The sequence below is a fragment of the Cupressus sempervirens genome, chromosome 10 (assembly GCF_028749045.1).
Source record: "Cupressus sempervirens isolate cs-2001-9-10 chromosome 10, ASM2874904v1, whole genome shotgun sequence".
NCBI lineage: Eukaryota > Viridiplantae > Streptophyta > Pinopsida > Cupressales > Cupressaceae > Cupressus > Cupressus sempervirens.
The window spans coordinates 481,329,236-481,354,699 of record NC_143127.1 but is presented as its reverse complement, the minus strand read 5'-3'; positions in this window follow the sequence as shown (position 1 = coordinate 481,354,699).

Genomic DNA, 25,464 nt, shown 5'->3' with positions numbered 1-25,464 from the left:
GGCCTTCAAACCAATTTACTTATGGGTTGGCCTTAAAACCAAAGTGATAATTCTACAAAAGCATTTGATTATATCCAATATGCTGCTGTAAAAAACCAAAGATAAAAAATGAAAGCAAATGGAGCTAGAACTTGATTCAAGCCTCACGGTGGGCGCCAAAAATGTACACTCGAAAGTGTCCCACTCTAAACCCTTCTATCCAAACGATTCCATGAGTTTGGAATGCTTGGATGCCGGCTTAGAGCTCCCTATCCATGGAGTGCAAGAGAGTATATTTCAAGAATAAGAAAGCTCTCAGATGAGCCTTAGAGATACTCTTCTTGCTAGTAAACCATGCAATGGGAGGTTCCAAAGATAAGATGCAAGAATGCAAATGTCCCAAGGAGTTCCTCAAGAATGCAATGCAACTAAAGATTAAACTAGAATGAATATGAAAAGTGCAGCTATTCTAAGCATGGATGAGAGTGTTACAATCCAAATATTAAGCTATGTGAGATAGATTATTGCAAAATAGAAGCTAAACTAACATGCAAATGAATCTAAGCTAAAATGCTATGGTATGAGAGAATGTAGACAAGAAATAGAAGTTCTCCACAAAGCTCCAAAGAAATCTATTAGAAAACCTATAGCATAACAATATTCAAAATGAGGATTGATTGAGGGGGAAAGCTCTCTCCCTTTTAAAGATGTATGGACGGTAGAGATCAAGATGAAGATGGTGGATGATCAACGGTGGAATTTGAAAAGAGGAGTGATCCATGTGCACACACAAATCAACCAATAGAATATAAGTTGACTTGTCATATAAGACAAAAGTCACAAAGCCTTTTCTTTTAATTGCAAAATAGAAAAAGGACTTTATGTGTGCACTTTAAGTGGGTTAGAAGAATGGGATATTTTATTTAATTAAAAGGGGGCATGTTCTTTTAATCAAATAATGAACTTAGGATAGCATAGTCAAACTATAGGTTACAATCAAATAAATTGATTATTAGCAATTTGGTCTAGGTAAATGATTAAATTAATTTAGCCAAAATGCTGAGAAGGGGGCTAATAGTCTAGATGACCATTTTTAGGTGATTACAATTATCACTACTTTGATGTATCATGGATTAGAATAGGATGATGCACTTTATTCCACATATGTGTATTTTTTAGCTTGTCATACCCTGTGACATGTACAGTGGATGATTGAGTATTTGAAATGTAATGTATAAACATTGGACTTGTCATTATTATTTCATATGGATGTTGTACTAGATGGATTCATGTATGTAATTCAACGTTAAAGGATCTTAAAGAATGTAATTTGTTATGTTTACTTTCAGATGGACATTGCTATTGCTTTTGTTATTGTGCATTAGTTATATATGGTATTTATTTTCAAAAAAAAAAAAAATGCTACTAAACTTAGTGAAATTCTAGGTTAATTCTTTGGATCCCTTTGTGGGGCATTACATTTAGTATCAGAGCCCGAGTTTCTACATTAGGAGCTCTGGGTACTTTGGAATAACTAGAACTTTGAACTATTAAGTGTAACTTTCCAAACTTGATCTAGGTGAACTATTACTTGAATATTTTTCATACTTCAACACTTAGTCTCAAAACTGAAAATTTTACTTAAACCTAAACATAGAACTGAACTTAGTACCTTGTACTACTGTAGGATGTTATTTGGGACTAGGTCTTCTATTAGAGGCCATGGTAGAGGCCGTGGAAGAGGTCATGGTCATGGTAGAACTATCAGTGTCCATGAGTCTGCCCATGAGGGATCGGCTCATGTAGAGAGCAGGGAAGAGCACTCTAGTAGGCAGTAGGAAGAGAGTCGTAGAGAGGAACAAGCTGAGTCTAAAGAGGTCAGTTTGAGATAGATGATGCAGACTATTCTAGAATGTCTACCTCCTGTTCAAGAATAGCCTAAAGTGCATCAAACAGAACAAGAGCATAGACCCAGGTCTAGAAGTCCTCAGAAGGAACGTCATAGGTTCATTGTGTCCACTTAGATGAAGGATCTTTCAATATCCAAGGTTAAGCCTTTCAATGGGCAAGGTTCTAGTTATGTGGCTGAGTAGTGGCTTATTTCTCTCGATAGGATTTTTGCCATGTAGGAGTTTGATAGAAATGTTAAGGCAAGATTTGCGATCACTAATTTAGAGAATTTTAGGGCCACTTGGTGGATGATAGAAGAGAAGAAGTTGGGAATCGATATGAGAAGTGTTACATGGGAATTATTCCTAGAGAGTTTTCATGAATGATTCCTACTAGAGGAATGGAAACAGCAAAGAGCTGATGAATTTTATAATCTTAGATAGTACACTTTGTCAGTGACCGAGTATGAGCGTAAGTTTTATGAGCTTATGTCTTTTTTAGGGTTCAGTAAAAACTCAACTTAGTTGACACAACATTTTATTAGGGGATTGAATAACCGTATTATTGGGGGAGTTAAGGTATTTGAGCCAAAAACCCTCAAGGATGTGATGCATCAAGCTATCCTTGTTGAGCAAAGTGTCAACCTTGGTCAAGGTGGTTTTGTAGGAGCGCTAGCGGCATCAAGATCTAAAAGCAACTACAATTCAGGTGGTAACAAGAAGTTTTCTTTCTCTAAGGGGAAACAATGTTAGCAATAGTCTCACTAGACACAGCAATAGAAGGGCTCAAATTCTCAAGCTCAAGGCAATGGCAAAGGTTCTAAAACCAAAAATAATCACAATGCTCAATGCAATAAATAGAATCAATCCAATTAGCCAGCTCAGAGTAGCCAGTCTTTTGTGAGCAGGAACAATCGCCAGCAATCTAATGTACCACCTATGGGAAGAGGTCCTGACAGAAATATGGAATGTTTTTCATGTGGTCAGATTGGACATTATGCAGCTCAGTGTCCTCAACAAGCACCTCAATTTTTAGGACCTAGACCTACAGTTTCAGAGCCTACAGTGGGTGATGTAGGTAGAACTCATAGAGTTTTTGCAGCAGTTGATCAGCGACAGGTAGATCATCAGGGAATAGTGGTTGAGACCACAGGTTCTATTAGAGGTATATCTCTTTCAGTATTGTTTTACTCAGGAGCTATAGATTCATTTATTTCACCATCTATAGTTTCTTAGTGTAAGCTGGAGGCGGTGAAGCAAGATCGTGGTTGGCAAGTGGAACTAGCCTCAGGCATTAAGGTCTCCACAGATTCTATAGTTCATAAGTGTGGGCTTAGCTTAGGAAGCTTTGATACGGCAATGGATCTTTGAGACATACCCCTTGGTCCCTATGATGTGGTTCTAGGCATGGACTGGCTTGGATCTCATAGAACCAATATAGATTGTAGGAAGAAGATTATTATGTGCCAAGATGACCAAGGGAATGATGTGCAGATAGTTGGGATTCCAAGGCCTATATCTCTGCGGATGATTTCTGCTGTGCAATTGAAGTGAAGTTTCCATAGGGGATGTCAAATATTTATTGTTATGGTAAATAATCTTGATGAAGAAGATCCCATGAGGGAGACTTTAGATCACCCAATTTTGCAGGAGTATGCAGATGTTCTTCCAAGTAAGATTCTAGGCATGCCTTCGAAGAGGGACGTTGACTTTAGTATTGATCTGATTCCTAGAGCGGAGCCTATCTCTAAAGCTACTTATCACATGACTACTTAGAAATTGGGTGAGCTACATCTTTAGCTAGAGGAACTTCTGGCCAAAGGGAGAATTTAACCTAGTGTATCACCATAGGGAGCTCCAGTGCTCTTTGTGAAGAAGAAAGATGGTACTTTGTGCCTTTGTATTGACTATAAACAATTGAATAAGGTGACTATTAAGAACAACTATCCTTTACCTAGGATTGATGACTTATTTGATCAGATCAAGGGAGCTACATTATTCTCCAAGATTGATCTTAAGTCAAGATACCGCCAGCTTTGCATTAAGGAAGCAGATATTCACAAGACCACTTTTCGAACTCGTTATGGGCATTATGAGTTCATAGTGGTACCTTTTGGATTGACTAATGCTCCATTGGTTTTCATGAGTTTGATGAATGGTGTATTTCGATCTTATCTAGATAGTTTTGTACTCGTGTTTCTTGATGACATATTGATATACTCTAAGACTCAAAAGGAGCATGAGGAACACCTGTGGTTTGTATTGCAGTGTTTGAGAGACAATCAGCTTTATGCTAATGTAGCTAAGTGCGAATTCTTCGAAATGGAGATTTAGTATTTAGGGTATGTTATTTTAGGTGATGGTATTTTAGTGGATCCTACAAAGTTTCAAGCAATAATAGATTGTTCGACATCGACTAATGTGTCAAAGATTCATAGTTTCATGGGTTTAGCTGGTTATTATCACAGATTTGTCTAGAACTTCTCTAGGATAGCACATCCTATCACTTCTCTTCAAAGGAAAGGAAAGAAGTTTGTATGGACAGAGAAATGCAAGGAATCTTTTCAGAAGCTCAAGGAGCTTTTGACCAGTGCACCGATTTTAGCTGTACCTGATCCAAAAGGTGATTTCATAGTATGTACAGATGCTTCTCTTGAAGGGATTGGGGTATTGTTGATGCAGAATGGACGAGTGATTGCATATGAATCACACAAGCTCAAGGATCATGAGTTAAATTATCTTATGCATGATCTTGAGTTAGCAGCAGTAGTTCATGCTTTGACAAGGTGGAGACATTTCTTGTTGGGGCACAGATTTGAGCTACATAGCGATCATCATAGTCTTCAATACATTTTTACTCAGTCTAATTTGAATGCTCGCTAGAGGCCATGGATGGAGTTTCTATGCGAGTATGATTTTGAGGTTAAGTACATTCAGGGTAAGGAGAATGTGGTGGCAGATGCTTTAAGTCATAGGAGACATGTGGTATCATCGATGACTCTTAGTGTGGATTTGAGGAGTCAGATTCTTTAGGCACTTCCTACAGATTCCTGGTATCAGGAAGTGTGCAGAGAGATTGATTCAAGAAGATCTCTAGAAGGTAAGTTTGCAGGTTGTGTTCGAGAGTTAGATGGTCTTTTGAGACATTTGGGGAGGATTTATGTGCCATTTTCAGATGAGCTTCGTACCTTGCTACTAGCGAAAGCCAATCGTACACCTTACTCAGCACATCTAAGTGTCAAGAAGATGCATGCTGATTTGAAACATTTGTTCTTTTGGTCTGGGATGAAGTGAGATATTGCTAATTTTGTGGCTAGGTGCCTTGAGTGTCAGAGAGTTAAGGCATAACATCAGCACCTGGCTGGACTTTTGTAGCCTAATCTTATTCCTTCTTGGAAGTGGGATATCATCTCCATGGATTTCATTATAGGATTACCTATGATAGTTCGATGTCATGATGCTATCATGGTCACCATTGATCGGTTGACTAAGGTGGCACATTTTTCACCAATTAGGTCTTCCTACATAGCAACTTTTGTAGCTAATGTCTTTATGCGTGACATTGTGAGGTTACATGGTATTCTTAGAAAGATCATTTTTGACAGGGATCCTATATTCACATCTGCACTCTGGACATCGTTGCAGCATGAGCTTGGAGCGTAGTTAAACTTTAGTTCGACATATCATCTAGAGATTGATGGTCAGACAGAGAGAGTGAATTAGGTTTTGGAGGATATGTTACGTATGTATGTGATGGATAGGTAGACACATTGGGAAGATTATCTCTACCTGGTGGAGTTTGCTTACAACAATGGGTATCATAGTTCTATTGGCATGGCACCATTTCAAGCATTATATGGACATCCTTGTCATACACCATTGAGTTAGGACAGTCTTGAGGATCGCATCCTATTGGGTCTTGAGATGCTTCGTGATATGGAGCAACAGGTAGTGCATATCCCTGAGCACTTGACTACAATACAGGATAGGTAGAAGAAGTATGCTGATGCTCATAGGATTGATAAGAAGTTTGCTGTGGGTGATAAGGTTTTCTTGAGAATGCGATCGCGAAAGAGTTTTATCTGATATGGAAAGGGTTCTAAGCTAGCACCTCACTTTGTGGGACCATTCAATATTTTGGAGAGGATTGGCCCGGTTGCTTGCCGCCTTGCTCTACCACCCAGCCTAGCTCGCATTCATGATGTTTTCCATGTTTCAGTGCTTCGGTAGTATATTCCCTATATTGTACATGTTATTGATTGGAATGTGTTGCAGGTAGAGGATGGGCAGCTGGCTTTGGAGACAATTTTTATTCTGGAGCAGTGGGAGTTGACCCTTAGGGGTCGAACAATCGAGTAGGTAAGGGTCCAATGGGACCCTACTAATGATTCTTCAGCTACTTGGGAGGATGCAGCTAGATTGAGGGAGTTATATCCCTACTTTTTTGTAGGCTTCCAGGAGTAAGCCTAACCTAAGGGGGGGGGGGGGGGGGGGGGGGTGGATGTAGTGCCTACCCTCGTTCACATCTTTTCTAGACATTGTTGTTATTATCAAACTTTGATAGACTAGTTTTATGTTGAAGGATTAGTGGTATTGTTTTAACACTATCAGACATTATGTTATGGATTTAGTGGTTATATGATGAGATCATTTAGACTTTACATTTCATACATACATGATGATCATTATATTGTTTTCAGTCATTATGGATGATTAGATGGATGGTTTATTATCTTATGTGTTTTATCATACTTACCCCATACTTGCATGTGTATGGTGTGCAGGTTTTCTTATTGTATGGCATTTCTGATGTGGTTAAGGAAGGGAGTTGTAGTCACCTGCTTAGTTAGGATCTACACGATACACCACTTCCTGCCATTTTCTGTTTAGCTTAGCATATATATATTGTATGTACATGCATGGTTTTTCTGCAGGTTGCAGGTACCAGGTATCAACTTCCCCGAATTGCCAAGATGAGCGTACCCTATTATACTATCTCAATGATAAGAGAAGGGAGATAAATTCTCAAGTCCAAATTCAAACCCTTAAACCAATTGTCCTCGTGAGGTAGGACAAGTATCTAGATATTTTACCCACCAAATGTGTCGGATGACATAATTCATGATTTTTAACCCTTTAGACTGATTTTGAGTGATTTGCTCTATGATGGGTTTTCATATTTTATCTTGGAAGTCTATCATGAATTTTTTATTAATTAAGTCTTAATAAATAGATTTAATTAATAAATTAATTATTTGAGAAAATTAATATAAAATATCATGTTATTTGATATTTTGATTATAATTAATTGAATGGGAATTAATTGAGGAAAAAAGAATTAAATAAAAGAAAAATAGAAATTAAAATTAATAATAATAATAAAGTAATAAATAAATAATAATAATAAAAGTTATAAAACTTAAAATAAAAGTTATAAATATTTAAATATAAATTATATAAAAAGTGAATTGGAGTTATAAGCTTGCATGGGAGTTAGCGCACTTTTCTATTTCTCAAGTGTCAAAAACATGGGGGTTAGTGCATCAATTAAGCACATGGTGTCTACAACCCTATGGCTCATCTTGAAGGTTGGAAAAGACCCATGCTTAGTTGGTGACACCTTCCAGCTATTTCTTGAAGCATTCTAGATGTTTCCTGAAAGCGCTTTATATTCAGGCATTCATAGAAGCTTAGAGATAGCGTTGGGAGAGCAATTAGAGCATTGGAGGACTCGAGAATTTTGAAGAAGCGAGGAGCTTGCTCTGTGGATTTTCTAAGGAAGAGCGATTTAGCATCAGAATCTGGGTAGATTCTTGTGATTTTAATTATGCTATTTCCGCATCACACATTCCCTGTCTTCTTCATGTCTTCCATATGTCTTCTGAGAAGTTTCATATTTATATGCATTCTCAATATCGGTAGATTAATTTATTGGAGAATTTTATATGCATTCTATAATGCAAATATTTTATTCTTAAATTGTAGATATAATCTTTGTGGAAAAAAAAAAAAACATACATGGTTATATATTCAGATCAACATACATATACATATATATATATATTTATATATATATGCCTATGTATACATTTATTATGAATTTATTATAAAATTTGAATATATATATACATACATACATATATATATATACCTATGTATATTTATATATAATACACCGAATGAGCGATTGATAAATCACAGTAGAGAAATTTAATAAATCGCATCACGATTCATATCACATGAAACAATGTATATAATGAAATGCCGTGAGCACGAATTGTACCCACGCCTGCAGAAGGCAGAGACTTGCCGTCGCATGTTTGTGGCGACAGGGGTACTACGTACCTATTTTCGATGTAGTGCTTGCGACTGCAGGTACTACATACCGCAACAAGTGCTTGGGGGAGATAATTAATGTTAATGTGATGCAAAACAAAAAAAAAAAAACTTTTATGTTAAAACGTTTATAAACAATCGATTCTCATTGCTATAAAATATGGTGTCAATCAAAATTGTTAAATCGATTTTATCAAAACGTAATAACTATTTATATATTTACATATTACATATATACATATATATATATATATATATATATATATATATATATATATATATATATATATATATATATATATATATATATATATATATATATATATATATATATGTATATATGTAATATGTAAATATGTTATTTATAAATTTAAGTTATTATTATTTGATAAATGATTTATATTGAAGGTTTATTTTCATAAAGGTGACTCTTTAATAACTTTCAACTATTTAATAATTTAATTGTTTTAAATTATTAAATAAAGAATTGATAGTTTGATGGGGAATGTATCAAACAAATATTATTAATTGAAAAATGGATTTTTTAGTTCTAATAAGGAAAATTTTTATCCAAAAACTATATATGCATTCCTCCATTCAAACTTGGAAACTTAAACTGAGATCTCTACATTTAAATTCCAGTTGTAAACTTGGTTAAACCAAAACATGTGTTTGCATTGTGTATTCTTTAAGCTATTGTTTTGGGTTTTGGGTTGACTAGTGTTGACCAGTATAGGATGTCTACCAGAGGCTTGGGGGTTATGTGATTGTGGCGACATGATGATGTTTTAATCTCGATCTTTATAAATCCAACCATGGTTATGTGGTGGAATGCTCTATGTATTGGTTGTGATTACTGATTGTTATAGTTGAGATTCTTATGTATGAGATACTTGACTTAACCATTATTTTGGTCATCGATTAGTTATCCTTGGTTATTTTCTAGTCGCCATGATGGGACTATAATGTGAATTTATTTTGATGATGTCATGTTGTGAGATGTTTGACTCAACCATTTTTGGAGTCTTTGATTAGTTTGATTGAGATATTTTGGTTATTGAGAACCATTGGATATTTGATTATCAGTGATACTTCAGTTGCCAATAGAGAGCTGTTGTGTTCATGATTTTCTCTGGATGTTAGCTCATGGAGATTTGATGCTTTTATGCATATTTGATGATTTTATGGATTATCTTTTGTGATTTTGAGATTTATGAGTCCATGAGCATTAGGGTAGGATATCTACATGTAGTGACGGGAAGTGGCTTGCAATGGGGGTCGGGGCCCTAAGAGGCTGCCAGGGTAACTCATTGTAAGTTGGATTAATAAGTGATAACAGTCACACCTAATACTAACTGAATGAACCTAAAAAATTAAGTGTTTTGTTCTCGCCCATGCCTTGAGTGCTTGTACAGGCTAGGATGGGAGTAGTGAGATGCATGGTTGCGACCTTGCATTCCATAGTATGCCTCGTCAGTATGAGAAGATACTAGTGGCCACATGAAATCAGTATGGACCCATGGAGTTTAGCTAACTGCTAGGGTAACTTGTATGTGATAATTGCGATGACACTTTCCCACTTGCATAGTAGGTTCCTACATGTCATTGTGTGCCTCTAGGATTAGATGTCAGATTTTGTGTTTGGAACATTTGAGTTAGTATACTTTTAGGATTCCTAGAATTATAGAGATATGTGCTATGTGATTTTGATAGCTTGTTTGGGAGTTGAGATTATCTCCTTAGCATGGTGGGAGTGGACCACTTAGGTACCATGTGGTTGGGTGGTAGTGTATTTTCCACTCTTATCATTTTGAGATTCATTGAGACATCATGGCTATTGCATCCTTCATGATGGTGGATATGTATCCTTTTTCATTGATGATTAGCATATTTTAGATGATGTTATCTTATGCTTTTATTTTCATGTTAGATTACTTTCTACATATGATGTAGTATATATTAGGAGTGACATTTCTACTATGTAATACCGATGATCTCTTCGGTGATTTGGAATGTTACGCACGGAGGGATGGCTAGGATCCATGATGGTCTAATGATGCTATTAATGGTTGGAAGGAACCGTGCACTTAGTTTATTATGTTAGATCTTTATGATGGATGTATATGTCTTCTAGGATGTTGTATCATGTGTATCATGTGATTATCACTACTTTGATGTATCATGGATTAGAATAAGATGATGTACTTTATTCCACATATGTGTATTTTTGAGCTTTTCATACCCTATGACATGTACAATGGATGATTGAGTATTTGAAATGTAATGTATAAACATTGGACTTGTCATTATTATTTCATATGGATGTTGTACTAGATGGATTCATGTATGTAACTCAATGTTAAGGGATCTTAAAGAATGTAATCTGTTATGTTTACTTTCAGATGGACATTGCTATTGCTTTTGTTATTGTGCATTAGTTATATATGGTATTTATTTTCAAAAAAAAAAAATGTTACTAAACTTAGTGAAATTATAGGTTAATTCTTTGGATCCCTTGGTGGGGCATTTCAAGGATTCAATTATCAAAACTAAATTTTGAAGCCCTATGTGGCTATTTTTTTAATGTTTCTAAGATATTAAGAGGGTTGACTCTCTATTTCAATAGAAAAAGTTACACTAAATGTTTTTCTTTGGATATATTTTAAAATTTATATGATGTAATAAATATATGCTATCATATGGTTTTGTATGTGAATCATCTAATGAGTAAATCTTGTGGTTTATGAATGCATATTGTTTATCTTCTTATGGAAATGAATGCTATGTAAAGTTGGTTCTCTTTTCATTGTATGTTATACTCCTATCCAAAGTAGTAGAGAGAATCCATTTGATTTAAATGATCTTTTTGATTTCATTGTGGTAATTAGTTGCATGGCTTATTCTTATAGAGGTTTGAGTGGTTCTTTAATTTACACATTCTCTTCATTTTTATGAGTCGAATGTTATCACCTTAGACTTTTTGGTTATTTTAAATAAGAGAGGTGCACCTTCTAAATGTAGAGAATTTTTTAGTAAATAAATAATTTTCTTGTATTATTTTTTCTTAATATTGGGTATAGAGTTATGATTTATTGAGATTGTAAAAGGGAAATTTTTTCACTAACACAAATATTCAAGATAAAATAGGCAAAAAAAATGAATTGACTTATTTGCAATTTACTTGTTGAAATTAGGTCTTTTGAAGCTCAACTCAATCACTACTCTTCTCTAACCATCCAACATTAAATATCACATCTACTGATCACATACATAATATACATGATGCATATGATGATTTCAAAAATAAGGAAAACATCCTTCCTTTATACCCGTTATAATTAATTAATTAGATTATTTTTTTAAAACTCCTCCAATGTATAATTAATAACAGAGGCCTATGCTAAGGCATACATGCCTTCATAAGAATAATTTAAAATACTATAATAGAGCTCCCACATGATAAAATATATATATTATAAATTACAATGATAAACAATATTTAATACTGATGATTATCAATTAAATATATTGCACTTTACACAACAATGATCTTTCTAGAATAAGCCAAATTGTTCTCTATTATGCACAAAGGTGTAAGAAATTTCTTCTATTGTAATCCTATTAGAAATAGGGAATACTATGGTGGATGGATGGAGGGTGGCTTGGTTTTCTACAAAATTTTGACCAACTATGGATACCGTTAAGATTTAAAATGATCAAGCTAAAAAATAAACATAAGGATAGTACAATGGAACTCATAACATCATTATTTTTTAACTAGGGAAACCCTAGCCAAGGTAAAATCCTAGTGGGGATGGTAACCATAAAATGATCCACTAATCAAGTTTACCTCATGAAAAATATTGATCCTATTAGTAGTCTATTACATTCACATAGTGCATCTGTCCTTGTTAGAGGATTGGGCCTTGTTAGAAGCCTCAACCCTATTAGGAGTTGTAATTACAATAAAAAGAGAAAGATAAACCCAATACTCAAACATGCATGGATAATTTTACAAATATATTTATAGAGATAAATACAAAATCTTTTAACTCCCTAATGATATATGCAATATCTAATCAATCCTTGTAGTTTCTCTTGACAACATATTCATTCAACCTCTTTGATATGATCTGATCTAAAAATAAAATATACATTGATACTAGTCACATAAAGCATGCATATAAATATTATATTATTACAATATGATGCCACACTTTGCTAAACAAAAATTTATGTCCTTTATACCCAAAGCTTTAGTCCGTTCGGTCTTGTGTTGCCTTGCATGTTACCAAATCTTCAAGTTAGGTTTTTCCATGTGTGGGTTTACATCTAGAATTTTGTCCCAAAATTTTTAAATAATTATTTTGTAAGAAAAAATAATTCCTTAACCAAAATGCCACTATTTTTCTATTTACTTTGTTCTATCTTGTCAAACTTGTTTTTCATAAATTGCCCATAACTCATCCAAAACTTATCATTTATTTTTGCACTCTTGTGCACATGCTCTTTGGTTCCCATACTACCTTTATCTAAGTGTGCATAACTTCATGTTCTTCTTGTGAATTTATCAAACAAAATAAGTTATATGTTCATTGTATTCATGTTTTATACTTATTCAATTTTCTAAGTATTCTTCCTTCATACTTAACCTTAAGTTATTCTATGTCAATATGAGTGATATGTTTCCATAAATGAAAACCCTCTCAACTACCCTTAGTCAAATTTTCAATAATATCCCCCTTTGGCATTGATGGAAACGTGTGGGAAAATTTGGTTAAATAATCTAACTCTTTGAAATTTCAAAAATTGTGACCTTTACAAAATTTACAAAATGTGTTGATCATTCGAAATTATATACCATCATATACCATCATCATCATAAATATATTTTAATCTCCCTTGGATTATACTCTATCTAACTTCTAACTCCTCTTTATAATATTATGCAATTGAACAATATACTTACAATTTTTCTTACCATCTCTCACTCTCCCCCTTTGACATCAAAGGAAAAGGTGAGTGAAAAACTATATAAATGACAAAATTTGGTGCTTCTTCTTCATCTCTAAAGATAATTGGTTTGCCAAAAGATTCATGTCATCTGAGAAGATCTTCTTAAGATTAGCATATTTTGTTATCCCATGAACTTCTTACTATATCTACAATTATTGTCACTCCACATAATGCATATGTTTCATGAAGGTGTGAATAATTTTTTTTTCATATTATTCCTTGGCTTCTAATAATGTTTCTAATTGCTACTACACTAAAAGAAATTTCAATGTAAGATGCTCTCTTAGCAAGGTGAATCTCTTTAAGATTATTTCTATGTCATGCTCAAGTAACCTCAATTCATCAAGAGTCTTGTTGATTCTCTACTCAAATTCAATAATCTTTGCATCATGCTTCTTTAGCTCTTCTCCCATCTTCTCTAGCTCACTTTACTTTTCTCTTATAGTCTTAGAAATGTCCTAAGTATATTTATGTAAATATGAAAATCTTTTCCCTTAGAAGTGCATCTTCTCAAATCTTTTATACAAATGTCTAATACTATCATGTCATTCCTTATGTTATTATGTATTATTTTAAATAAGCTTGCATCATGCTCAACTTGTACCTTTGTGTTTGTTGCTTCCTCAAGTGTGGAAAAGTGTTCATCAAACACCTTAGTAATTTTTTCTTCTCTCTTCTTTATGTATTTCTAAGTTATTTGCATAGGTATAGTGCTCTGCAGTCTTTTAGTTACCTTCTTTAAGGTACTTTTGATAGAATATCATGAACTGCTAACAAACTAACAATTGTCACCAGATTGGAATGTTCAGTTAATATTGCAAGAAAGAGGAAAAAAAATCTCACTCCCAATCTCCCTATAGATCAGGTCTTGATTGTCCAAGGAATGAGAAAATTTGGATAAGGAGGTGACTATATTTATAATAAGGTAGGCAAGATCTTAAGAAATTTAATATGTATACTGGTTTGGAAAAGGAATCACATGAACTAGTTGGTGAATATCTTAAAATCTAACCAAAGGGGGTATAGAAAGAAAATGACATAAATAAAAGATCCCAAAAAGTTAGAGATTTAATATACCTATAGTATACTTTTTGCACTATTATTATCTACAATACATGCTTGATTGGTAGAATAACTTAAAAATATGCTTGATCAATCAATCTAACACATATAACCATTGTAAATAAAATGGTACCAAAGTAAAAAAGATCATTTATTTTCATCCAAGCTAAGGAAGATAATAGAAAAAAATAAGAAAAATCTCACTGCTTCTAAAGAAAAATGAATCTCATAGTAAGCACTCCAAGATTATTCTGCTAAAAAAACATCTTATAAATACTATCATGCACTAGGTGAAACAAATAAACTACTTATAGGAAGCCAAATTGTAGAAAAGATAGTGTTTCTTTCATTCATAATGATGTTGTTATAATGAAATGGAGGATAAAGTCATTCATTTTACCAACCCTAGAAGAATCAACATTCTTCTTATTTATAGATAATGATCTAGAACTTTAGGAGTGAAACCATTTCTTTGCCCTAACTAACTTACCTACAACCTTTATTTCCTAAATGTACAAGATGTATTTATATCTTCATGTAAAACCACTATGAAAGAGGAAATTACATCCAAAAAAGCCATGAAAGGGGGATTGAATGAAGCAAGGAAATTGATGAAGGGTGCTCCCCTTAATACCAAAAATACATAACAAAAACAAACGAATAACAACAATTTGTGAGAAAATAATATTTGCTTCTTATTATCACCACAAATTTAGAATTACAAAATGCTAAGCCACATGGGTGTCTTCATTATAGTAATCTACAAGAAAAAGCTATGAACTATCACCTAGAGTTGTCTTAGGCAATGCTTGGGCATATCTTAAATAGACAATTTTATGTCATCTAGGAAGTTCCTAGATACTCAAAATTAATACCTAGGGCCAAAAAACCCTAACAATACATATAGAGTTGGCCAAATACATTTTTGAGATTTATTTTGGAAGTTTTGGTTGACCTAACTTCAGAAGGCCATAACTCCCAAACTGTTTCTCCATTTGGCTATTATAACCACTTTTTGGAAACCTCGACTTCTAATCTACAAGCTTGGATCTGCACAAGTGCCCATCTGTCAAGTTTTTAAGCCTCATCCAAGAACATTTAGGCCTTCAACGATGAGCCTAAATTTTTTATACCAAAACTATACACCAAAAATCTACAATAAATCCATGAATAATCATGATATGGCATTGAGCCTCAATTGGTAGGCTAATACATCAAAGATGAATATCCACCTTTAAAATTAGGACATTTTGAACTTGTATGGTTGACTTACTAAGTAGCAAGCCTCCATAAACAATAACTATACATTAAGAAAACCCTTATTCAAACAACTAAAGTGAAATATTTTTTTTGTTGATGCAAGATTGCTCTTACACCTAGGATGCTCTTGCATTAGACTCTTGGGATAATTCAAGAAGTGACCCCATTACATCTTAGGTACTTAGAAGAAAACCAAGATGGTTAACCTCCTCCCTTGTTAGCCACGATGAATATTCTATTGGCCTCCCTCTCTATTTGACTATATATTCTTCATAAATTTTATTCCTTGTACTTTTTCCAATACGACTATTCAAAATCTCTTAAATCTACTTTGTAGCCAATATAGCTACTATAGTACTCCACTACACTTCTACAACTTCATCTCCATAACCTCCTCCATAATAATTTATCAAATCCAAAATATTAAATACTGGTGAAATAGTCAATTCAATAGGCAACTCCACTTCATAGGCATTTCTAAAATCATGCCTTTTCACTATCTTGCATGGTCTAGACTTCTTCATTTTCAGCTTATTATATTTACCCACTAGAAAATGCTCCTTTCTCAAATGAATCATGACTTCATCTCCAATCTAGAATTCCTTATACCTCTTTTTTCACATATTCCTTAGCCTTTTATTGCGTATTTTTCTTTATAATGTACTTCTTCACCTCCTCATGGATATTCTTCAAATGATCAACAAATTCTTCTACTTTGACATTACTTATCTCTCCTTTAACTAATTGCCTCAATTGAGAAGGATTTATGGGACTACTCCCATATACAATCAAAAATATTGATTTACTAGTACTCCTATTGACAAAATTATTATATGCAAATTTTGCCTATGGTAAAATTAGATCCCATCCCTTTGGTTTATCTCCAACCAAACATCTCAGCAAGTTTCCCATATTTCAATTCACAACTTCTATCTATCCATTAGTCTGTGGATGATGTGATGAATTAAACTTCAAATTTGTCTTCAAATTCATCCATAATGTACACTAGAAATACCTTACAAATATAATATCTAGATCTAAAACTATACTCTTTGGCAAACCATGTAGCCTCACCACTTTCTAAAAAAAAAAATTGCCACATGAACAACATCACTAGTCTTCTTGCAGGGAATGAAATTTTCCATCTTTGAAAACTTGTCAACCACCACAAATATAGAATCATGCCCTTGTTGAGTCCTGGGTAATCCTAGAAAAAAATCCATGTTGACATCCTCCCACAAATTCTTTGGTACAGGTAATGGCTGATACAACCTTGTATTCTATTTCACTCCTTTCACCATCTAACATGCTCTTCAACTTTGTATAAAATTCTTCACATCTTTCTATAACAATGACCAATAATAGTTCTAAAAAACAAAAGCAATGGTTTTATCTATACCAAAGTGTCTAGCTAATCCTCCACTATACTTCGCCTTGATGATATTCTCTCTCATTGAACTTCTTGGAATGCACAATTAGCTTTCTTTGAACAACATACCATCTTGGATTATGAAATCAAATCACTTTGTCCTATCAAGTATAATAGTTTTTTTACAAGCTTTCCATGCTATAGCAAAATCAAGATCCACTAGATACAAATTATTGGGTTCCTTGAACCCCACCACCTAAATCCACATTTCTGTCAGCAAAAGTTGTCTTCTACTAAGAGAATATGAAACTTTGTTAGATTTCCCACTCTTATGTTTCAAAACAAATATATAATTCTACAAAAACTCAACCCACTCTAAACGCCTTTGGTTCAATTTTCCTTGACTATTCAAATATTGCAAAGCTTGATGATTAGTATACAAAACAAACACCTTAGGAAGAAGATAGTGTCGCCACTTCTTCAATGCTTGAACTATAGCATAAATTTCCTAATCATAAACATAATATTTTATTTTGGCATCATTTAAATTCTCACAAAAATAAGCAATGTGTCTACCTTCTTGTCTTAAAATAGCTCTTATTGTAGTAACACTAGCATCACAATCTACTTGAAATACCTTGTTAAAAATCTAGAAGTCCTAAAGAAAGTTGCTCTATATCTTTCTATTTCAGCATATTAAAACTCTTATTTTATCCTACAATCTACTTAATTTTTTTCCTATCCACTCTAATTATTTTATTCAAAGGTCCACAAATACTGTTAAAACCTCTTATGAACTTTCTATAAAAACTAGCTAGTCCATGAAAATTGTTGACATATTAGTCAAGTTTTTTATTAGTGACACACACTTATTCAGATTTTGTATTGATACCGAGCTCATTGAATATTCTATAGTGTTTGCTATGTAATCTAGTAGCTACCAATAATTTTAGTGGTTACCAAGTATATTCAGTTAGTCTGAAACCTAGTAGTTCAAACCAAGCAGATTTAGTCTAGCAGTTCAACCCGAGCAATTTAGTGGTTACCGAGCATTACAGTTTCTATTGAGTTTGTAGTTCATGGAATGAGAAGCTAGTGTTAACCAATATGTGTGATGATTAGTGTTTACCAAGTATAGTCATGGTAAATAAGTAACCCATTTTATGTCGAGTTACACATTATCTACTGAGTCACTAGTGTAGACTGAGTTCAAGACTACCTTGAAGTGATTAGTATAGAATGAGCCTCTATGTCTACCAAGTTCTTAATGATGCTAAGTAATGATAGTGGGCACTAAGTATTAGAACTTCACCAAGACAGTCTTCAAAACCCAAGTGTCTTCATTTGGGCTAACTTTGTAATATTGGTGTTAACCTGTATGATGGTCGACTTCGTAATTTTGTAATTTGGATTGGTATATATATCTAATGTACTATATCACATCCACATGTAATGTAATGAGCATGTAAAAATGTGAATATGAATATTTGAAGCTAAGCAATAGATAAAGAGTAAATTGTGAAGGCCATATCAAAAGAGGAGTAGTAGAGACATATTCATCATAGACAGGTGATCAGTACATTCAAGGAATCTCTATTAGCAATCCAGTTGTAAGCTAGAGATCTACTATTTAAACCTAACAGGTGAACCAATCAAAATTCTTTCACAAGGTAGACTTAACAGTATTTCTTAAATCTCTTAATAGAGTGCATACTTAATTGTGTGTTTGTAAAACCTCTAATAAGGTGGACCTAGCAGTCCTAATTGCTCCTAACAGGATAGATCATCAAAAGTGATCAATGTAATCCTTAACAAGGAAACTTTATGTTGCACTATTGAAGTTTTGTGGGTTTCATCCCCACCCTAGTTTTTCTTTCTATTTGGAAGGTTTATGGGTCACCAAATCATTATGTTCAAGTGTTATGAATGTTTTATATTTTTAGTGTCACATGCATGCAATTATATCATATGTGATAAATTAAATGGTAAGTGGTTTATTGGATTTAGAATTGAAATTGGTGTAGAAATTTTAGAAGTTACTAACTCACCCCCCACACCCCATAACTTAGCATAGTCTTGAATATTTCCAAAAATTGGCATCAGAGCATTGTGGTTCTTAGGAGAAATTTTAACAACTTGAGCAAAGATCAAGGATATGGAAATATTCAAACTTAATAAGCCAATTGCCAATGAAAAGTTGGATCTAGAAATGGGCATTACAAAACTCAAGAAAGCTAAGGAGAAACTTTCCCAATCCCTGAAAAGAAGGAAGGAACTTGCAAATCATATGAATGATCATCAATACAATGAAGAAAGAACTCAAGACTTTTTCCCTTCAAGTAGTTCAGATGAAGGAAATGATACAATCAAAGAACTCCTAGAGAAGAATGTTTCTCTACAAGAAGAAGTAAGAAAGCTTGAAAGAGAACAAGAAATTTATTTAGTGAGGCTATGTGAAATCTTGGAATAGAGGAACAAGATAAAAGAAGAAATGGATGGAAGAAACAATGAGATCTAGAACCAATCCCTTCAACATGTAGATCTTATGGATCAAATATCCAATACAAATGAGGAAATCATGAGCCAAAGACAGATCAATGAAAGATTAAGAAATGATCTAAATTTGGAAAGACAAATCAATGAAAGAATAAGAAATGAGTTGATGTCTAAAAAGAAAATCAGTGAAAGATTGAAAAATGACCTAAATACTGAAAATAAAATCAACAAAAGAATGATGAAATCTCAAGCAGACATGGTTCAACTAAATGAGAAAAATCTCTATAGAAAAAAGGGTAAAGTAAGAATTGGATACAAAGAAGAAAGTGAATCCTTCAAACAAGGTGCTGAAAGGAATCAAAGACCTACTTGCAATCACTGTGGTAAGTTTTGTCATATATCAAACAAATGTTGGAGTAATGGTAAAGAAAAATTTAATGGAAAATGCTACAATTGTAGTCAAAATGGTCACAAGGCTAATGAATGCAAAGAGAAACTAAAATTTGAGGGAAAGTGTCACAAATGCAAGAAACAAGGTCACAAGGCATCATATTGTAGAACTAAGTCATTCAATCTAGCAGAGGAAATTGTGAAAGCAATATTCAGTTGGGACTAAAACACTTGGTGTAGATGTCATTATTGTGGAGAATATGGACATATTAGCATGAATTGTGTTAAACATCACACAAGGAGAAGAGATACCACCATAAGATGTTTCACTTGTACTAAACTTGGTCATCTAGCCAAAAATTTCATGAACAAAATTAAAATTGAAGATGAAAAGAAGGAAAAAGTAGATAACATTTGAAAATAGATGAGGTAGCAATGGATTCCTAAATCTACCAAGGATGCTAGTTCAAGTAATGATGGTCATGTCACTCAAGAAGTGGGTGACTCCACCATTTTCAACTAGGTTTCCAAAGGAGAACTAGAATTGTGTTATCAAGATCACATTCAAATAGTTTCAATTGAAAGGTGACAAAGATCTAAATCAATATTCAAGATACAAAAGGATCACTAAGGAAGATTGATATCAGTTACCACCAAGTTACCTTCTCTACTGAGTAAGGTCAGGTTATGGATTCTACCAAGGTCAGGAGTAACAAGTCACACATGGTTACCAAGTCATGAAGTCTTCACCAGGTAATCAATATAATAATGGATGACAGGTTGTCAAGCATGATATCAACTTAGCTACCTTCATACTGAGCATTAATGGTGAAGCTTTAACAAACAACATGAAATCAATTTCATTTTCACCATGAAATCTAAGTGCTAGTGTAAAGAAGCAATTTACAGTGTGATCAAGCGACTTTAAGAAAATTTGCAACAAGTTATCAAGTTATTTCATAGTTTACCAAGTAAAATGGCATCAAGCAGTAGCAAAGTGAAGAGAGGGTCTGAAATGTTGGTTCTAGGAGTCGATTGGAAAGCGTCAAATTTTAAACTTGTGTTGATGATTGTAGAAACCCTTGACTCAAGAAAAGCTTAATAAAAAATTCCTCCAAAGGTACTCCTTATTAATGATATTTGTACTCATATCAAGTATTCTATTCAAGAAATTGGAACCCTAGAAATGGATGATGCCCTAGGTGAATTATGTGTTAATGGAATTCTTAAACCTAAGTATAAGCATTTAGAAGAAAAAGGTTTTACACATATTCTCCACATGCCCCAAGGTTTTCAAAATAAATGGATTAGATAAATTCTAAGTTGGGTACATAATGGTTAACTATGGCTTGAGAAACTAGTAGTAATTACAAAGAAAATGATTCATCACATCACTAGCCTCCCCATGCTCACCAAAGCCAAAACCACAAAAACCCTAGGTTAGGTCGAGATGGAAAAGAAAACCCTAGCCGAGTGGGATGGTAGAGGCATGAAAATTAGCAGTGTAACTGATGTAGATCTAAAATTTGGGATTCATGTTATAGCACATAAGATATACAATTTGAGCCATCTCAACAGTGTATCCTGTGAAGCTGTGGACTTAGCTTATAAAGTGGTGAAAAATAATCTATCTTATGACTTGGTAGATCTATTGTTGAAGCAACTCAACAAAAACATGAAAAGTATCAGGACATCCAAGAAAAAACCCTATAAATTTCGTTCACTCTTGACATGTTTGTCCTTTTATGTTTAGAAGTTCTTCCCTTCCAAAAGTATGGTAGTATGGAGAAAAGATGTGCCTATACTATACCAGATAAATGAATATATTATAGAAATGGGAGAGAACTATGTTAACATTATGGACAACTACTTCAAAGTGTTCAAAGAGAAAATGAACAATAGGTTTAGGATACCTAAGAAGTTAGTTGAGGATTACAAAGATGATGTGTATTTTATGGTTGATTGTGACAGAGTTTACATCTAGGTAGTGAAGCCCAGAATTGCATGGGTAAAACCTCTTCCTTATGAGGTAAATATGGATGAAGCAAAGGATATTATTGAGGCTCTAATTAATGAACGTATTGATCCAAAGGCACCATAATTTGGAACCTATGATGAGGCCAAGGAAAGGATAGAACTAGAGATGAAACTACCTCAGGCAGTTAACAAAGGAAAGAGGAGGATAGCTAAACTGAAAACTAGCACATCTCTCATGTTATTTAAGGAAAAGGAGAAGATGTTGAAGAGGTAGAGGATGAAGAGAAATCAAAAAAGGAAGAAGAACCTATGAAGAAGAAAGGCAAGGTGATCATCACCAAGCCACCTAAGCCATCCATTGTAGTCTTCACAAGGAGGTCAAGGAAGAAAGGAAGTGATATTTTCCTTAGCAAACCTCCTCCCACTTTCGAAGAAAAGTTGAAAAAATAGAAGAAGGTGCAAGTATAAAAAACTTCAAATATTTGAAGTATGAAACAAGGATAGAGGTAGAGAATAAATAGGTTGACGAACCAGTGTTGATCAAAATGGGAAAATGGAAGTATTCACGAGATCAAATTGCCTCCCAAATCTCTAATGAATTGTTAGAGAAAATAAAGCCAAGATGGGACTTTGCAATGTAAACAGAAAAAGACATTTATGCACAAACCTTGAGGTAGTTGCTACCAAGCATGAAAAATGTTGAGGTAAAAGAGTCTTTGAATAAAAATGAAGATAAAATGACTCTTAGGTTTAATACATGTTTAATTTTGATCAAATATATAAAACATGCAGTTAAGAATGCTACAAGCATGTGGAAGAATGTTTATCATCTGCATAAACCAAGTGACTTCCTAGTAGATGTAAAGGATGGTGATGATGATAATTATGATGATGATGAAGAAACTTATGATGATGAAAGTGATGATGATGAATGCTACAAGCTACCAAGGAAGATAAAGAAGATGATGAGGAGATTGATCCAATGAATATAGCAGTTGCAATCATTGCCTCACTTCCTCACTCTCCAAGAAAAACAATAGCCATATCAAGCTTGGAGATAGCTTGAGCAAGTTTGATTGTGACAACCACAGACACTTTAAATGTCTAATCACTCTTTGCCCCCACTTAACTCAATGTATCATTATCAGAAGTGACTTCCACTTCACCTACTAAGCTGCAACCTCTCACTTCTTTAGCTACTGAGTCATCACTCATGAATACAGTGTCTTCTACAATTTTGAGTTCTTCATTAGTAAGTATTTCAGTTTTAGATACTTCAGTTTTGGATTCAACAAGAATTATTTTTAGTATTCCATTTGTTAGTACTATATCAATTTTCACTGGAAGTCCTAGTATACATACAATTGTTTCCATCCTAGATACAAAGGCATTAAGTACAAAGACAGTTGAACCTAAGGCTCAACCGAGTACAAGATTTTTGGGTAGAGGAAGGGAGATAGAAGAGGACATAGACTTAGATGAGAAAATAGAAATTCTCAAATGGGACATTGATAATATCACTATGGACCAAATGCACATAGTTGGTGAACTCCTTCGGAAGAAGGAAAAGCAACAAAAATTGAGAGAAGAAAGAGATAGAGAGTATAAGATTCTTGATGATGCTAAAAAAATTTTGTCTGAGGCAATAGGTATTGAGGTAGATTCTTCTCAACCTATATTGCTGCAAATAGTAGAAGCAATCCAAAAGTTCAATGAGGACACTAGTGGACAGGATAAGTTAATTGAGAAAGATGGAAAAAAAAATTGATTATAAAGTGCTTGAGTGCATTGCTTAGAAAATTGTTATCCATCAAGTTGAGCTTTCATTAATTTTGACCAATCTTGAGTCATCCTGCACCAATGTGACATCACTTTTTTGTGAAGTTGTGTGATGTTTCCAAGTTCACAAAGGAAATAAAGAGACAACTATCAAAGATTGATGAGGATCTAAAAGTCAGTGCTCAGTAGTTGCAACTTGACCATAGTTCAAGCTCTGCACATCACATGATGATCAAATTTTTGACAAACATGCAGGAAAAATTGTTAAGAGAAGAAGCAAGGATCTGGTCATTACTAATTGATATTTAGAATATGATCCTTCTTATCATGGATACAATGCAAAAACATATTGTTTACTCAAAAACCTTGATCCATGACAACAACTTCTCTATTCTAGATTACATGATAGACTCTCTATAGAAGTACAAATTGCTCTACATACATGCAAGATTTTGCAAGAAAATTGGGATAAAACCATAGCACTTATTCTTAAGGTACATTCTAATTTTTTATCTCATATTGGTGTCTCCATGTAGATAAGTTTTGAATAATTATTTGGCATTATTGTCAAAAAGGGGGAGATTATTGTTGAGACACATGGTATGCTATATATAGAGACATACCATATGGGGGAGAAACATGCTATGAGGAGAATGTATATAATAGATGATGTATAGTATACCTTACAAAGACAATTTTGAAAAATCTCAAAATAGTAAATTCTACCAAGTCAGTATCACATGGTGATGTATATAAGATTTGGTTGATAAGTGTTTTCGTCACTAATGCCAAAGGGGGAGATTGTTGACATATCAATCAAGTTTTTTATTAGTGACAAACACTTATTTAGATTTTGTATGGCTACCAAACTCATTGAACAATCTTTAGTGTTTGCCATGTAATCTAGTAGCTATCGAGCATTTTAGTGGTTACCAAGTATATTTAGTTAGTATGAAGCCCAATAGTTCAAATCGAGCAGATTCAGTCTAGCAGTTCAACCTAAGCAGTTCAATGGTTACCAAGCATTATAGTTTCTATCAAGTTTGTAGTTCATGGAATGCAAAGATAGTGTTAATCAAGATGTATGATGATTAGTGTTGAGCAAGTACAATCATGGTAAACAAGTAACCTACTTTATGCTAAGTTACATAGTATCTACTGAGTCACCAGTGTAGACTGAGTTCAAGAATACCTTGAAGTGATTATTATGGACCGAGCCTCTACATCTACTAAGTGCATGAAAATTTTGAGTAATGATAGTGGGCACTGAGTATTAGAACTTCACCAAGTCAGTCTTCAGAACCTGAGTGTCTTCATTTGGGAAAACTTTGTAATATTGGTGTTAACCTATATGATGGTCGACTTTGTAATTTTGTAATTTGGATTGGTATATATATGTTGTAACTCCCCACCAAGGGATCCAAAAGAATTAACTTAAAGTTTCACTAAGTTTGGTTACATAACAGGTTACATTCCTTAAGGATCCCTTAACATTGAATCACATTTAAAATTAACTAATATTAATTCCATCTAATTCCACACCCACATGAAATAATAGTGAAAAGTCCAATGTTCTTAAACAATATAAATTTTTTCCAAATGTCCCTTAGTAAATTAATTTTCAGAATGGTCAATCATCCACTATACATGTCACAGGGTATGAAAGACTTAAAAGAATAAACATAAGTGAAAATAAAGTACATCATCCTATTATAATCCATGATGCAAGTGCAATAAAGTAAATGAAACCATATACCATACATGAAACATCATCAAAGAAGATATAAACATCCATCGTAAAAGATAACCATCTATCATAAAACATAATTATCTAAGTGGGCAGTTCCTCCCAATTGTCAATAGCATCAGTAGACCATCTTGGGCCCTAGCCATTGCTCTGCGTGTAACATC